The following is a 6,000-nucleotide window of genomic DNA, read 5'->3' as shown; positions in this document are numbered from 1 at the left end:
AACCCATGAGGTTGTCTACATGTGATGTCAGCTTATAGCTTTTGGGATAAAGCTTTATTAAATGTTGTATTTTAGCACATGTTGTTGTACAGGGTCTAGTTCTCCTGACTCTCTGACCATAATTCCTATCTCCTTGTCCCCCCACCTCACACACATTTTTCTCCAGTCAGATGCCCTAGGAAGGCCAAGGTGAACATAATTAAATTACAAGTGGATGAGAAAGATCTTAGTCCTTAGTGTTGTCTATCTTTAATTGAACTCCAGTACTGAATACTTTTATTTTTTTATTCCTTTAATTAATTTTTATTGGCGTATAGTTGATTTACAGTGTTAGTTTCTGCTGTACAGCAAAGTGAATCAGTTATACATATATCCACTTTTTTTTTTAGATTCTTTTCCCATAAAGGTCATTACAGAGTATTGAGTAGAGTTCCCTGTACTATACAGTAGGTTCTTATTAGTTATCTATTTTATATATACTAGTGTGTATATGTCAATCCCAAGCTCCCAATTTATCCCTCCCCCCATCCCCTTGGTAACCGTAAGTTTATTTTCTACATCTGTGACTCTATTTCTGTTTTGTAAATAAGTTCACTTGTACCATTTTTTTAGATTCCACATGTAAGCAATATCATATGATATTTGTCTTTCTCTGTCTGACTTACTTCACTCAGTATGACAATCTCTAGGTCCATCCATGTCACTGCCAATGGCATTATTTCATTCTTTTGTGTGGCTGAGTAATACTCCATTGTATATATGTACCACATCTTCTTTATCCATCCATCCATTGATGGACATGTAGGTTGCTTCCATGTCCTGGCTGTTGTAAATAGTGCTGCAATGAACATTGGGGTGCATGTGTCTTTTCAGATTATGGTTTTCTCTGGATATATGCCCAGGAGTGGGATTGCTCTATTTTTAGTTTTTTAAGGAAATAGAGGTGTGTGTAATAGTCAGCCTTGGCTGTCATAACAGGATAGCACAGACTGGGTGGCTTAAACAGCAGAAATTAGTTTCTCACAGTTTTGGAGGCTAGAGGTCCAAGATTGAAGTGCCATCAGCAGTGGTTTTTTGTGAGGCCTCTCTTCCTGGCTTGCAGATGGCCACCTTCTCACTGTGTCCTCATGTGTCCTTTTCTCTGTACATGCACAAAGAGAGCTCTGGTGTCTCTTCCTCTTATGTAAGGACACCAATTCCTATCAGATTAGGGCCCCAGTCTTACGACCTCATTTAATTACCGCCCTAAAGGCTCTGTCTCCAGATATAGTCATATTGTGGATTAAGGCTTCAACATACGAATTTCAGGGGGGACACAATTCAATCCATTTTAGTATGGAAAGCTGAAGTGTGTAGGATGTTGCCGAAAAGTTTTTGTTTTGTTTTTAATAAACTGCAGCTGTGAAATAGTTTTCTTGGCCAGCAAAATGATGTCTTATGCTGTCTTCCTGGAGCTTAGATAATAAAAATGTTAGAGAACTTCTTAGGCTTCTCAGAAAGTACCAGTTATCTCTTCTGTTGATTCAGATAAGAACAAATGGATCCATCTGCAGGGAAAAAATCACTCACAATGTTAGTCAGATGTAGGTGAAGCCACAGGCCTGGTAATTATCAATTTATAGGTGACACCTATATATGCTGATTTACACAGCATATGAGCTAATTCAGAATCATCTCAGAGAGCTGGAAAGCAGAGCCTAAACTGCAACAGGAAAATTTACAGGAGTGTTTGGGAAATACTAACGTTTTAACAAATAAGAGGAGAGAAGAGGTCTGCTTTTGCAGAAATTATTGGAAGTTGTGGGTGTTTTAGCTGTCAACCTGTTTAACGTTAACCAGCAGTGCATGTGGTAGCTACTGATAAAGCTGTGAGAAGTACAAAGACCATACGATGCTGGGGTGCCAGTCCCCTGAGATTGTGTATAAGTTGGTGAATATAATGGGCCAGTGAGTTTTTCCTGGGGAGAGCATCCAAAACTTTCATCAGCTTTTCAAGAGATGAGTGACTAACAAAAGCTCAGGAATATCTGGGGTGGAAGTCAGTCTCAGAACCCTGAATACTGGGTAGGTTACATCTGAAGGTCTGTGTTTAGTGTGCAGGGTGTGAAGACTAGGTCTTAGGAACTGCCCTGTGAGGAACAGTTAGAGAAACTGGAGCTATTTACCTGGAGAAACGAGGTGTGACTAAAAATCCATCTTTTTGAAATTTTTCAAAATTAGAAATTTTTAGAAATCCAAACTCTTCATTTATTTAGTTTATTTTTTGGGGAAAAAATTATAGTTTTTGTTTGTTTGTTTGTTGTAAATTCACAAACTACAGAGGAACAGCAGGTGTACGGTAGAAAGTTTGTTCCCATCCCAGTGGTGACCTATTACCAGTTTCTCATTTGTCCCTCCAGGGATACTCTGTACGTGACCAGTTACGGGGTGGAGGAGGGAAGAAGAGAAGACTGGCTCCTTTCTGTTTGTACTGATGGTGATGTAAAATAAGCACCATTCTGCCCCTGGCTCTTTTCACTTAACTTTATCTTGCAGAGCATCCGTTCCAGTACATACAGAATTATCTGATTCCTTTTTACAACTGGATAGTATTCTAGTATATGGGCGTAGCATAATTTATTTAACCAGTCCCCTGTTGATGGAAATTTGTTTTACCTCAAGTCTTTTTTCCTACAAATAACAGCCTGTGTATGGGGTTTAATGTGCTGGATATTTGCCTTTTAAACTTTGATAGATATTAACAGATTTACCTTCCATAGAAATTACTAGTTCATCTTTCCACCCTGTATACCCTTCCCAGTACAGGGCCTTCTTCAACTTCTTGATATTTGTCAAACTTGATAAGGAAAAAAATGGTATCTCAAAAAAAAAAATCTATCTCAGTACGTTTTTTTTTTAATTGAGGTGAAAGTCACATTTAAAAAATTAACCATTTAATTCAGTGGTTTATAGTACATGTACAATTTGTGCAGCCACCATCTAGTTCCAAAACATTTTCATCACCCCAAAAGGAAACCCTGTACACATTCAGCAGTTATTCTTCATTACCCCCAACCCCTGGCAACCATCTGCTTTCTGTTGGATTTATCTATTCTGGGTATTTCATATAAATGAAATTTTTAAAATGTGATCTTTTGTATCACATATCATACCTCTTTCACTTATCGTGATGATTTTGAGGTTCATCAGTGCTGTTGCATGTCAGTATTTCATTCTTTTTTATGGCTGAATAATATTCTTTGTGTGTACATACGAATTTGTGAAACGTGTACATACCAATTTGTGAAACACTGATGGACATTTGGGTTATTTCCACCTTTTGACTGTTGTGAATAGTGCTGCTCTGAACACATGCATACACAGGTATTTGAGCACCTGTTTTCACTTCTTTTGGGTGTGAACTTAGGATGGAATTGCTAGGTCATATGGTAATTGTATATTTAACTTTTTGAGGAGAAGTTAATCTCAGTGTAGTTGGTTTTTTTTTTTAAGATTGTTTTGATTTGGACCATTCTTAAAGTCTTTATTGAACTTGTTACAATATTGCTTCTGTATTATGTTTTGGTTTTTTGGCCATGAGGCATGTGGGATCCCAACTCCCCGACCAGGGATTGAACCCACAGCCCCTGCATTGGAAGGCATAGTCCCAACCACTGGGCCACCAGGGAGGTCCCTCAGTGTAGTTTAATTCACCTTTTTTTATTAACGCAGTCACACATTATTTTATAGTCACTTGCTAATTTATAGAGAATGGAGAGGGGGCTAAGATGATTTGCCAAGCTCTGTGCTGGCAATAAATTCATATGACTTCATATAATCCTCCTAACTACTTTGTTTTTATTTATTTTATTTTTAAAGAATTTTCTTTAATGTTGTATTCTTTTAAGGTTTACTTTAAAATTTTTTATTATGGGAAACTTCACACATATAAAAGCAGAGACATATATATGACAGTGTAATGATCCCCATTTACCTACTACCTACCTTCAACAGTTATCAACTGATGGCCTGTCTTTTTTTTTTTTTTTTTTGCGGTACGCGGGCCTCTCACTGTTGTGGCCTCTCCCGTTGCGGAGCACAGGCTCTGGACGCACAGGCTCAGCGGCCATGGCTCACGGGCCTAGCCGCTCCGCAGCATGTGGGATCTTCCCGGACCATGGTTCAATCCTGTGTTCTCTGCATTGGCAGGCGGATTCTCAACCACTGCACCACCAGGGAAGCCCCTGCTGGCCTGTCTTTATCTCTACCCTCATTTACTCCTACCGTCCTCACTTTGGATTATTTTGAAGCATATCCCAGACATTGTAAGATTTCACTTGCATACATTTCAGTGTTTCTATAAGATAATTACTCTTTAAACCATATTGTACACTCCCAAATTAATACCTTGATATTTTGAAATATCTAGTTATTTATTTTTGATTCAATGATACATTTACATGATTCAGAAAATCTACAGATTCAAAAAGTTGTTCACTGAAAAGTACCCCTCCCACTGTATTCCCAGTGTCATTATTCTCTTTGCCTTTGGCAAACCACTGTTTTCTATCCTTAAGAAGATTTAATGCATACACAAGCAAATACGTACAGGCGTTAGCTTTATTTTAAAGAAGGTTAAATTTTGGAGCCAAGATTTGAACCTGGATTCCCTGCCTTCAAAGTTTATTATGTTCTTTATGCTGACCAGAATTTCTGTCTTACTCATCATTGTCAGTAAAATGCAACTGGTGCAAATAGGAGCTGGGTAATTATTCAGTTTCTTTCTTTACCTTAAAAAGAAAGAAAGAAAGAAAGAAGGAAAAGGCTTATCTTTTTTCTTCCTGCTAGTATGTGTGTGCTATAGGAAAATCAAACCATAGTTAAGTAGTTTTTGTTTGTTTGTTTGTTTTTTGCGGTATGCAGGCCTCTCACTGTTGTGGCCTCTCCTGTTGCGGAGCACAGGCTCCGGACACGCAGGCTCAGTGGCCATGGCTCACGGGCCTAGCCGCTCCGTGGCATGTGGGATCTTCCCGGATCGGGGCATGAACCCATGTCCCCTGCATCGGCAGGCGGACTCTCAACCACTGCACCACCAGGGAAGCCCCAGTTAAGTAGTTTTAAAAGAAGCATTTATATCCTCTCCTACTCAGGAACAGCCACAGTAAATACCTTGGTATATATCCTTCTGTTCTTTATCTGTGTATATGTATATTATGTGCATATTTTAAAGAAGAAAACTTTAAAAATTTTAAAGAAAATGGGCTTAAGCCAATACTGTTTAGTAATTTACTTCCTTGGGGCTTCCCTGGTGGCACAGTGGTTAAGAATACGCCTGCCAGTGCAGGGGGCACAGATTCGATCCCTAGTCTGGGAAGATCCCTCATGCCGCGGAGCAGCTAAGCCCGTGCGCCACAACTACTGAGCCTGCACTCTAGAGCCTGCAAGCCACAACTGCTGAGCCCGTGTGCCACAACTACTGAATGAAACCCATGCGCCTAGAGCTCATGCTCCACAACTACAACAAGAGAAGCCACCGCAATGAGAAGCCCGCGCACTGCAAGGAAGAGTAGCCCTTGCTCACCACAACTAGAGAGAGCCCACACACAGCAACGAAGACCCAATGCAGCCAAAAAATAAATTAATTAATTAATTTTTATAAAAATCACTAAAATAATAATAATAATTTACTTCCTTAACAAGTAAATTCAAACATCTTTCTGGAGTTGCTGTATAAAGATGTGTGTGTCATTGTTCTTAGTGTCTGTGTGTTGTATTCCACTGCATGGATGTATCATTTAATCAGTATGCTATTAATGAACACATAGTTATCTCTACCTTTTTGCTGTTATAGAAACCACACCAATGAACCTCTCTATACAGATATCTATGTATATATAATTAGTTATTTCTTTATGGTAATTCCCCAGAAATGGACCTCCTAGCTTAGAGACACACAGATTTACGGCGTAAAGGTTATTCTAGTTTATAGTCCCACCAGTAGATATGAGTCTGTTTCCCTGC

General features: G+C 39.0%; 1 protein-coding gene across 1 annotated transcript in view; it reads left to right on the top strand.

Annotated features, from left to right (window-relative positions):
• Positions 1-6,000, top strand: part of TRPC4AP (transient receptor potential cation channel subfamily C member 4 associated protein) — a 71,278-nt gene that overhangs the window by 40,754 nt on the left and 24,524 nt on the right. The window lies entirely within an intron of this gene.

This window comes from Phocoena phocoena, chromosome 15, assembly GCF_963924675.1.
Source record: "Phocoena phocoena chromosome 15, mPhoPho1.1, whole genome shotgun sequence".
Lineage (NCBI taxonomy): Eukaryota > Metazoa > Chordata > Mammalia > Artiodactyla > Phocoenidae > Phocoena > Phocoena phocoena.
The sequence above is the reverse complement of the archived record's forward strand: the minus strand, read 5'-3'. Positions and strand labels throughout refer to the sequence as shown.